This window comes from Melospiza melodia, chromosome 20 (assembly GCF_035770615.1).
Source record: "Melospiza melodia melodia isolate bMelMel2 chromosome 20, bMelMel2.pri, whole genome shotgun sequence".
Taxonomy (NCBI): Eukaryota; Metazoa; Chordata; class Aves; order Passeriformes; family Passerellidae; genus Melospiza; species Melospiza melodia.
In genome coordinates, this window is record NC_086213.1 from 7,057,357 (window position 1) to 7,069,645 (window position 12,289).

Genomic DNA, 12,289 nt, shown 5'->3' on the forward strand with positions numbered 1-12,289 from the left:
AGATTTAACATGGGTTTTTGGACCCTGATGGTAAAGTGAAACGTGCACAGCTTTTATCACATTGATGGCTGCATGTCTCCAGCTGTGTTCCTGGAGATAGAAATCTTACATTTTAAAAGTGAGAATACTATTGATTATCAGCCTTAAAAGATAAAAGGCCAAATGAAAAAGACCTATAATATTTAATGTTGAATGAAAGAGAGCATGAAGGAGGACACAGGCCTGAGAAATGGAATGGGTTGTTATACAAGGACAGAGTATAAGAAGATAGTTCATTCTTCCTGAACATCTGCTGGGCTTCGGCCCAGGACAGTGTGCCCATCATTCCCACCTGCATACTTATCCCCACAACTCTGTAACCAAACCCCTTTCTCACTGAAATTATAGATCTTTTGTATTCAGATCACCCTGTTTTGACTGCTGTAGGCTGAAGATTTTTAAATCTTGTCAATGAAGAAGTGAAATGTAAGCAACTGTTTGCCTACTGACCTGGGCTGTGCTCAGCCAAGAGCATTTGCTGAACTAGTCTGAACAGACCACTGCCAGCATGAACAGGCCAACCCCCAGTTAACTACCACACTTGAAGAACCCTGGGCCAGAGCTCCAGGAATTTGGAGCTCCCCCCTCTCCAGAAGATCACGCTCTGCACAGCATTAGAGCAAGCTGAACTCTGGCTGAATCTCCCAGCATCTCAACCATAAGCAATACCAGCAATTCTCAGTTTAACAGAGGCTGAATGCTGCATAAAGGTATTTCTTGAACAGCAGCTCAAACATGAGGTTTTTCCCACCCGGATTACATCAATTTACTTCTCGCCACTGTGAAGCAAGGGCTCTTCTCCATAGTTGTATTCCCCTCTAGGGCAGAGTTTAGCAGAGAACTGCTCCAACCAAAGGTGTTTCCTACTGTTAGAACATCTCACTGCAGTCAGAAATGAAGCTTCCTGCCAACTCCTAAACAGAGTGCTTGTATATTATACATTTTTTGTCACTGCTGACACATAGGAGACTAGGGCTACCCAAACCTCTACTGGGAGGAGAAGGGGAGAGGCATGGACATTGCAGGTCTTGTCAGCCAGAGTCCAGCATTAAAAACTCCTGCACATCCACAGAGCACAGTTGATCTCAGGAGCAGAGCAGTGACACAAAACAAAGCTTCAGAAGCTCGTGACCACTTAGTAACCAGCAGTAGACTCTGGGCTCTTCTTCTCATCCTACAACTGAGCAAACTCAGTTTTAGTTGTACCTACACTGCAAGTAGTAAAGGCAACTCCAATGTCCAATGCTAATCTCATTTAATTCATTTATTTACTCCCTATTGCATGAAAATAACAACAACAACATATTGAATGAAGTATCTCAAATGCCCCTTTGGTATGCAAAATTTCTGTTTCCCAGCCACCTCTGAGCCTGTACAGAATTCTCCCTTTACAATGCAAGAATTTAGGACATGAATAAAGGATCGTTGCTACCTCCCAGTTAATCCTAGAGAGTGCCAGTCTTGGGCCCTGTCCTTCAGTAAGGTGGCCATTGGCAGGGGGTGCATGGGGTGGCAGCATCATGCTGAGCATTGCTCTGAGGGCAGCAGCACACCCAGCACTGTGGAGGAGGAGAAATGTCATGACCCTCTTCCAACCAAGACTGTCCTACAGCATAGTCTCAGCTGCAGCACTGCTTTAGGGCTCTGAGTCACCACAGGTACAAGCTGATAGCAGGTTGTGAAATGCAGTAATACTGGAGCAAATGCATGACCCTTTCAACTGTCCCTGCAGCTGGGGAGGGATCTCCAGGACAGGGATGAGGCAGGCAGCTGGAACTAGTGACTGTGACTCAGACTCCTTAGTTACACGATTTGTTAGAGCAAACAAAGCCTCAGAGCACAGGAAAAATGGGAACAGGTTTGATAAAGATCCTCCCAATCGGCCTGTTTATTCTCATTTCTTGTGTGGACTCTGCAAACGTTTCTGCAGAGAGAAGCAGTCTGGACAGGAGCATGTGCACTCACAATACTGCTAATATCAGGAGTTGCAATAGTTAACAGCAAGTGTCCATGCTTAGGGGTGTAGTTACTGTCTTGGACCAAAATGTCATCTCTCTCACCATAAGCCAGAGCAGTGGTGAGCACAGTGTGCACAAAACAAGCATTGCTGTCTTGTTTTTTTCCAGTAAGAAAAAAAATCTCATTCCCTTTACCCATATCAATAGATCCAGCAACAGTTCTTAATATGAATGATACCTTAAAAATAGCACTTTAAGCACTTAGCCACATTGCTTTTTCTTTGCTTTTCCCCCAAAACTGACCATACACAGGCCTGTACTTAGCAAAGAAATCTTTCTAAGTTTTACTTTGCTGAAGTCTTTCAAGCAAGCCACTCTAAGAATTGGTCCCAGCAGTATTAGGGCTGTACTGCCTACCTACCAAACATCCCTCCAAGTCAGATACTTAACCCATCACCCTGAATCCTTTGTATTTGATTCTCTGCAGCCACCAAGAAGTCTCAGCACATCTGAGCCTGGCAACTGAGAGAAGGCCAGGAAGCCACTATTGCTTGTGAAAGCAGAAGGCCTAACAGACTCAAAGTTCTACAAAATGCCTGTATTGCATCCAAATGACCTAATGGGAAAGCAGAGTTTACTCACTTTCAAGATTCTTAATTTTTTGGCTGCTTTTCCTCAACCCCTACTTCTTATTTTGACTGTTTTATTTCTGTCTTCTTCATTTGGGACTTCAAGCATTATTTAAAGTCAGCTCACAGACTGCAGGGAGGTCACTCTATGTATGTTTCCAAAATCCACCTTTTCCCAGCAAGGCTCCCATCCTGCTGGTTTGTCCTGCACAGCAGTGGTCCAGGGCTGCAGATACCTGGGGCACATTTGGCCAGCCCTCCCTGACAGACAGCTTCTCAGCCTGGGGGATTACAGCCCCAGGCGTGTTATGAAAGGCAGCCCAGCAAGGTCATGGGGTGTTGAAAACTTTGCTACAGTCCAAAGCACAGGATCTGCCTCCTTTCCTTCCCTGCACTCTATTCTTGTCAAGGCCAAGGATTTCCTGGCAGTCCTCAAAGTACACAAATTATAGCCTTTTGTCATGAATTAAGACTTAAAACTTCTCTTCATTTTAAGAAAGTGGAAGGGGTGGAGCAAAGCAGGGGGAAAGGTACTTTTGCCTAAGATTTGGTTTTGAAAAGGGATTGACAGCCTATGTATGTGCTTTATCCTGTAATCTGAAAGCTCCTCAGGACAGGACCCTTAAAAGTATTTTATGCTGGACCATATACAGAGCAAGGAAACTGGCAGCTCCCTGCATCCGTTCCAGTCTGCTCAGCTTCTCCTAAATCAACACTGCCAGAAGGCAAGACAGCCCTATAACAAATTAGTACTGCTCACAGTTTGTTGAAGTTGCTGTTGCATTGTTTGTTTATTTAAAACACGCGCAAGCACACACACACACACACAAACCTCCCGAGCCTGCTCTCTGCTGCCATCCCCCAAACTCCAGATCTGCAGTCTCAGAGAGCCAAGCAAAGGCTGTGGATTAAAGCCATGCAGAGCTACAGCCACTGTGCTGGGACTCTGCTTGGGTTTTGCTTTTTCACTACAAGCAAAACCAAAGAATGCCCACATTATTCCAGCCTGGAACATCGTGCTGTAGAAATCCTTATTTCAGCACCTGAATAGGGAAGTGTTGTTAAGAAAAAGAAAGAGCCACAGGCTTGAAAGGACCCAGTGCTAATAAAACTCTTAGTGCTAATGCTATTTATGAACATCCAAGGGATAATCTGCACCCCTTATCAGCCCACAAGATTATAAGATCTTTAAAATAGGAAACATGTCTTACTTCATAAAGCACTATATAAGTTTACAAAGCACAATATTAGTGGTAATAAATAATTGTCAAAGTCGAGCACAGAGGTGGCTGTAAAACCTGAAGCACCATCCCTGTTCCCATTTCATTCTGAGCTCTGTGTAGCAGCACACTCTTGCCTAAGAATGTACAGTGCTACTTGTATAGCACAGTGCATGCTTGTGCTGACTTGGTCTCTTATGCACCAATCTGGTTTTATTTTAAGGGATGATCTGTGAAATGTGCTATGCCTTTACTCACAGTGGAGAAAGTAATGTTTGAACATGAGGTGATCACAATGAGCGTGATTTTAAAGAGCTGTAGTAGATTCTTATCCTTCCACCAAACAGTTCAGTTTGCCAGCCTGTGTCAGTGTGCCAGCAATGACTCCTTTACACAGCATTTCTATCTGTAGGCAATTAGCACACACAGAGCACCCTACTATCACAGCAATTGCTCACCAGCTCCATCATGTAGCCTATAGAGACAGCTTCCCTTTTACTTCTCTTGGTTTATATGACAATAAGCTCTGGGCTGCTGCAGGCATAGTTTAGAGGACAGTAAAGTCAGCATCATCCACTCAAACACTAATATGCTTTCATTCAGGTTTTTATTTTTTCATTTTAGAGAAGTGTTTTTCTGTCTTATGAATAATGTTTTAATTTCTGGCTGCTGACAGATAACTGCATCATCCAAAGCATCCCTGCTCACTTGGGTTGAGCATGGCTTTGGTTTCTGGACAGCTGAATGCCACAGATACCACAGCTATCTCTACCAGTTTAACAATTAAGGAAATTAAGAGATTTTCTATTCAGATTGAGACCTTTGCATTGAATTCTGCTGGTGCCAAAACATCCTAATTTTATTCTTCAGTTAACCCATGATTTATCAAATGTTTAAATACTCAAGCTTTAGTATTTCAAAAGCTACTCACTTTATATTTGTCACCTAAGGAAATTACTAAGCAATCTGTGCAATTTTTTTCTCTGACAGAAAAAAAAAAAGCCTCAAAGAGCAGAGCCAAATGCATCACCCTCCTTCTTTCAGCATAATTAAAACCATCTCATTGGTAATTACTGTCCTCAAGGTGGGTGTGGGGGAGTGAAAATCTGTAACACATTCTATTTTTAGAAGATAACCTTGGGAAAAACAGGAGGTACCAGAGAAACAGGCATGAGGGGTGAAGTTATGACAGTACTGAAACTAGCAGGAGACACAGGTGTACCAGGTGTCTGTGCCAGAGAGCTCTGAGAACACAAATGTGGCCACACCTCCTGCAAGATTTAGGCTTGGCTGGCAGGTTTCAGAGGCACTCAGAATTCACAGAGACAATTCACATATTTAAAAGTTTGAGCAAGATTTTGAAAAAAAAACAAAACCAAAACCAAACCCACACTAAAAGGTTATTTTAAAACTTTGCTGGATCACTTCCCATGAAGTTCTCCCCTCTCAGAAAGGAAAGTGGTTAAAGGAAGGAGAAAACAAACCAAAAAGCCAAGCAGAACCAAATCCTAAAAACAACCAGAGAGGCTGGAACTTCCCTGACACAGATGGAACAACACAGCAGTTTTACAGCTACATAAATAGGATCAGAATCTGGCCCAAGGAGTAATACACATACAAACTTCTGCTAACAGCCACAACAAACATTGATACCACACCTTACAGTGGAAGGAAAAAGTGAAATTCTTCCATCCTTACCACTTCCAGCAGAGCCCAGTGATGTAACAGCATCAAGAGACACCCAGAGGATGCAGAAAGTTCTCTTAGTGAGGATACATAATGTATCCTCTCTTGGCAATGTGCATTCCCAAACACCTGTACCTAGGATCCAGCTGCTCTCAGCCCCTGGCTGCACATTATTCAGCCACATGCAGCTCTGTCACAGAGAAGGGCCGAATAAATTGTGGCATTGTTCCCCCACACTGCAGGTGCTCGGAAACACACACATCCTGAGGCTGCCCAGCCACAGGGATGTTCTGATGCCATCCAGCTTCCCCTGACCCACCAAGTCAGTCCACCTTGGCCTAATCTATTCCCTTCTCCAGGCATTTTCTTGGGAGGTACTTCACTCAAAGAACATGTTTTAACAGCAGGAAAACCACCTCAAAAATCTCAAACCAAACAAGCCAACACCTCTGAAGAACCTGAATAAATCACATCCTTCTTATCACAAGGTATCCTCCATCACAGATGCTAACATGGCTGTCACACACCTGCTTCCTCTGGAACCTCATGTAAGAAGCCTGACAGTGATGCCCAATCCCCAGCCCCTTCCAGGAGCAGTCACTGCACACCCAGACCTACTCCAGACAATCTAAGTCTTATAACAGGGTATGTAATGTAAAAGTTTAATCTTGTGCAGGCAAGAAATGGCAGGGACTTGCCTATTGAAAAATTAGGAGGTATATAGTAATTAATCAAATTGATTTAAGAGAGTCAGCTGCCTGTGTGAATGCTGGTCCTGGCAGAGACAATCCCAACCCTTGGCATTTGCTTACAAATAGGCAAGGTGCTTTGGCACAGCTACTGAATCCTTTGAAAAAGTTGGTTTTGACATGTTGGAAAAGGACTTGGATTTTTCAGCTGCTCTCTCTAAGTAGGAGGCAATTGAGACAACACACCCAAGAACTGCAGCAGACACCACTTTAAAATTTGTCTTCATTATGTTCTAATTTTTACACAACTCTCTAACATTAGCAATAGCCAGATGAAATTTTTCATCTTACTAAAAGCAGAGGAGAGGTCAGGAAAACACCATTACACATCATTTGTTCTTTCTCTAGTGATAGAGTCTAGAGTCCTGGCCCAGGGTTTCTACTTCTATTTTTCCTGTGATTCTTAAGCCAACAAACCAAATACAGTTAGTTGTCAGGTTTAGTGGGTTTCAAAATGAAATGTGTATTAGAAGGGGGATTTTTTATTATCACATTATTTAAAGGATTTAGTGAGGAATCTAAAAATCTGTGGAAGGGTTTGTAGGAGGGGGATTAGAAAGAGAAGAGCCTTATAAAAACAACCCAACCACAGGGCTTGTTCCTCTTCTCCACACAAAATCATAGAATCACTTAGGCTGGAGAAGACCCCTAAAATCAAGTCCAGCCATTAACCCATCACTGCCAAGTCCACCTCTCAACTGCATCCCCAAGTGCCCCATCTACACATCCTTTGGATAATCTCCAGAGATGGCAATTCCACCATTTCCCTGAGCAGCCTGTTCCAATGCTTGATGACCCTTTCTTTGAAATTTTCCCTCATATCCAACCTAAATCTCCCCTGGTGCAACTTGAGGCTGTTTGCTCTTGCCCTATTGCTTGTTGCTTGTTGGGAGAACAGACCAGCCCCCATCTGGCTACAACATCCTTTCAGCCTTGTTGAACCTCACCCAAGTGGCCTCAGCCCATGGATCCAGCCTGTCCAGATCCCTCTGCAGAGCCTTCCTGCCCTCCAGCAGAGCAGCACTCCCACCCAGCCTAGTGTCACCTGTGAGCTCACTGAAAGCGCCCTCAGCTCCCTTGCCCAGATTTCTGATAAGAACATGCACACTAAAACCTGCCTTCCATTAGGGAAACAAATCCAAAAGACCTGGAAAACACTGCACTGAGACACACGGTGGGGAGGTTCTGGGAAGCAAAGCAGCAGCTGAAGTTATATGGAAATAACAACAACATTCACAGAAGTTCGCCTTGGATACATGTCAGCATGTGGGAATGAAGGATTAAGATTGAGTATTTGCATTTCCCAGTCAGATGCCAAGATAGCAAAGCTGGCAGGCTGAGGTGTTGGGGCATTCCTTGAAGGGAGTCTCCAGCCATGAACACTGTGTGTACAGAGCTCTTCTGCTTGCAAGTGTCTCTCTCTCTCTCTCTAACAGTGAGTATTTTGAATTTTTTAAAATGTGCTCTGGGTTAATGCTTATAAAAGTAAAGCATTAACAGCTCCAGCATGGCACAGGCAGCTAGGCAAGCTCTGCTGACAGACCCTTGCCAACACAGCCCCAAATTAATCCTGTGCTCTGCTCCCAACCCACACAGAGCAAGCAGGTACTACCATGGTGCCAACTGCTTCAGTCAGCAGGTAAGAGCAAAGTGCCACGTTATTAACTCTTCCAAAGGCCACAGCAGAGCATTCTGATCCCTGCATATAACAGACACCTGAATAATTAGAGTGCAGGGCTGAATCCTCTGGCAGACATGGCTTTTAAAATAAGACATAGTACTTCTGCATCATGGCCCTCTACAACAGATCTCAGTGCTTTTATGTTGCTTTTTTAAAGGCCAGCATTAACATTGCCAATAATATGTTACTTACCAGGTGAAAAAAAATTCCAAACCAAACCACACAAAAATAGAGCCATCATTACAGAGGATGAGGCATCATGATCTGTTTTAGGGCATCCAAGTCAGAGCCACCACCTAAAAGGTCAGATCTTGCCCTCTTTCTGCATCAGCCCTGGTCTGGCTCAGCCTCACAAACCCCATGGTCTTCAGGGCAGCACAACAGAGCAGGCAGCAAAGCACAGCCAAGGATCAGGAACACTCTTGAACACACCTGGCTGTAAAGCCAAATCCTACATGTCAGAGGTCACAGCAGTAACTGAGGATTGTGCTTCAACCCCCAAAACAACCTCTGGTATCCAGGAAGACTGCTGGAAATAGGTGAAAGATGGTTGTGAGACAGAGGAACAATAAAGAAAAGGTTCTTGGAATTGTTGTTGACACTGTGTGGTGCATGCACAGTGAGAAGGCACAGCAGAGCAGCACTGGGACCAGGAAGAGCTTCAAGGGAATATTCCTGTGGGTCTTTGGGCCTGAAATTCTCCTCTGCAACACCCCTGCCTCCATAGTCAGAAGTGAGATCAATGCCTAACTACACAGGACACTTCCACTTTGTAATGACCTTCATTTCTAGGTGATTAATTGTTGCTGACATCCTCCTTTGAACTTTGTAGCAGCCCAGCAAGAATGAAAGTCTGGACATTCTCCCCAAAGTCCCCCAAATGCATCAGAAACTGGAATCTGCTGCAGGGCTGCAGTACCTTGTCTCAGCAGATTCAGTAACGAGGTCTTCTGAAACAAAGTGCAATCAGAGTTTCTGCCTGGACTTGCCAAAAGACCTTAATGCAAATAGAACTGCAGGAAAATTAGGGTGGACTCTAGTGGCTGCCTCCCCCTCAGGGTTTTGGGTTTTCTGTTGGTTTTTTTTCCCCCCCCCTTCATTCCTGATGAAATTCATTACAGTTGCATTTAAACTGAGGTTGTGATTTAAATTTTCCAAAGCAGGCAGGACAGGTTTGAAAGCCTGATATATCAGAGTGTGTGTGCTTCCTGAGAACCCAGGCAGTTGCAGAGCCTTCCCCAAGGGGTGCCTGGTTGGTCCCCTCACCCCCTTGGCATGTTTGCTGTCACACAGGCCAGTGGATTCCTGGCAAGTTGAGCAGGCTTGCTCCTTGCAGCCAAGCAGCCCCACATTCAAACATGCCACTACGTTCCTTGAAGGTATTTACAGTTTACTTTTTAGTGCTACTTTAAGTTCAAAGGGGCTAGTAAAGCCCCATTAAGCCATTTACATCAAACTGGTTAGTTAATTATCCTGTTGCAGGCTTTAAATTAGCAATTTATAACCCCTTCCCTGGAGATGCCAGTATTTAGAAACAACTCAGCCAGGACATTTTGCAGGGTGCAGTTAAGGAACAAAAAACACCACTAAACCAAACCATTCCCCCCTACCCCCCCACAAAAAAAAAAAAAAAAATCCCAGAACAACCCAGAATAAATATCTTCAGTTTTTGATTGCACAGATCATAACTTTGGGAGAATCCAGTAGGAACAGAGGTGAGGAAGAGCCCATTTTTACCAGCTAGCAGGGATAGTGAGGCTGTGTCTACCTCAGGCTATGCAGCAAAATGTGATTTACAGAGGCCCAAAGCCACCCTGGGAGGCACCACAGCTAAAGAGGAATGATTCTTTCCTTACAACAAGATATTCTGCTTCTCTGTAGCACAATAAAAGGTATTTTTACATTCATATGTAGAAAAATGTGTCTGCCCACAAGGAAGGAAAACTATTTGAGGGTTTGGATTTGGTCTGAAGACCGGCATAAAGCTGCAGTCCTCTTTCAGGTTAGGATTAAAAAGATATATATTTACACCCCCTTGTCATAAGGATCAATAACCCCATGGGCCAGGTGAGGCTGGAGCTGAGGGGTTTCCATTCCCAGGATTCCCTCCCCTGCCAACAACCTTTAGTTTCTGAGAAGAAGAGTCTGTCATCGACTCAGGGACTAGTTATTGCAGACCACCACACTCAGAGTGCAAAGCTGTTACAGAAGAGAATTAACACCTTCCCCCCAAAATACCTGACTGCCCAAACCAGGCAGGGCCTGGAGCACAACCCTCCTCCTTATTTCCACCAGCCATGACTTCAGGTCTGCAAACAACTGACATACTGGATGTTTACCTGAAAATCTTATTTAAAACAAAGATGGGAGAGAAAGACTGTCCAGTTGCTACTATTTCCACACAACAATCTATCAAATGTAGGAGAAGCCTTGACCCCAATCCTGGGAGCTGTCCCAAACCAACAAACACTTAACACCTCACCAAGAGCAGGAATCCGTGGAAAGAAGGGCCATGTGGAATGAGACTAAGGCAAACTAGGAGATTTCACATTAACATCAAAAAAAGGCATATCAAATTTGAGAGAAGAATTCCATTCTAGTTGAAAGACATGACAGACAGATGGAATCAAGTCATATGACAGACCCTGCAATTTCTTTTTCCCTCATCTTAATACATCCCCTTTTCAACAGAGAAAAAATTATCCTCTGCCAAACAAGTGTCAGATAAACTTCAAAAAGAGAGATAAAAATCTAAGCATTTTAATTCTTTATGCTATGCAAACATGAGATTTAGTTTGTATTTACTTGCTGCTTCTTATGGAGAGTAACTGTTTCACAGTAATTTTTGAGATGGGGGCAGAGGGAAAGAAGAGAGAGAAATACACTCAGATTTCAAAGTGACAAAATATTTTTGTACAAAATTTGTAAGATTATATGAATTTCATCAGATTTACTGCTCTAAATTGCAAGACAGAGACCTTACAATAAAAATACTGGTAAACACAACACAAAATCTAAATTATCTAAAGGACCGAAAAGCCCAACCCCACACATAGATGACATTCTCCGAATTCTCTGCCCTTTCTTGGGAGCTGTTACACCCAAACCATCACTCAGACCAGAGGCTGTTCCCTCCTGCAAACACCAGCCTGGCCTTTGAAACAGCCCGGTGCTAACAGGCCACAGGGCTGCCTCATACCAGGGAACTATAAAATAATGTGCAACTGGGGAGAAAGAAGAAAGCAAAGCCCTCCTGAGGATAAAATGAGTCTTCCCTGCTCCACCAAAGCCTTCCATTTCCAAGGCATGCAATAGCCAGCCTGTGCCTAGAACAGGTGTGTCTCCTTAAATACCTCCCATGTCACACTTGTGTCCCATGGCCACGGTGCTGGGGATTATATTCGTACCAGTGCATTCCAGCTGGAGCTACCCCCGCCGGTGTCCTGTGACTCCTCGCACGGGGGCAGCCGCTCTGGCCGCAGGCACGGCCCCTTTGCCACATGATCCCGGAGACAGACAGACGGACAGACAGCGACCCTGCCACTGCTGCTTCCGAGCACTTGTGCTCCAGGGGCCGGCCCAAGCAAGAGCCCTCCTCCAGAGCAGGAAGGGGGCACTGCCGGGAGACAGTGAGCCAGGCTCCGAGTATCCTTTTCTTTCCCTCCCCTGCGCTTTTTACTAGCAAATTCTCAACCAATTCATGCCAAATAGACACGCTGAAGACCTCCTTTAAATAAAACAAGATGCACGGCTAACAGAGCAAAGTCCACTCAGCCATTCCCAAGCAGAAAACGCTGACGGGGCACAATGCAGGTATGGCTAAAGCAGGATGGAGGAGGAACAAAGGAGAGCGAGCCTCATACATCTTCGAGTCAGTGCAGAAAGACACCCCTTGGCAATTTCAAGCTAATTCATCACTAACCTTGGAGCATGCTGGCTGCTGGCCTAAGCAGCTGAAAGAGATACTAAGAAAATTTTTATGGCAGCAAACACATTAGTGACATTTTTTGTGTCATGAGTGGCACAGATAATACAACAGGAAGCTACTTGGTTTTAGCTGTAGCTCTGCATCACAATTCAAAGGAATTCTTCAGCATGAAGATCTGCCCCAATGCCATCCATCATGAAGGGATCTTGCAGTACTGATCAGGGAGCCAGAGCACCAGCAGATGTGAGAAGCTGCTGAGCAGCACACGAGGGCCTAAGAGGTGGAGCCCTGTAGGGCCCTTCCTAGTCCTCCTTAGAGCACAAGCGCTTTCATTTTCCAGAGAAAATTCTTGCAACAGCTTTTAGGAGAGAGAGTATGTGAGTAGAAATGAATGGACCA

General features: G+C 44.5%; 1 protein-coding gene across 5 annotated transcripts in view; it reads right to left on the bottom strand.

Moving 5' to 3' along the window:
• The window catches only part of HIC2 (HIC ZBTB transcriptional repressor 2), a 71,966-nt gene that overhangs the window by 10,026 nt on the left and 49,651 nt on the right, over positions 1-12,289 (bottom strand). The window lies entirely within an intron of this gene.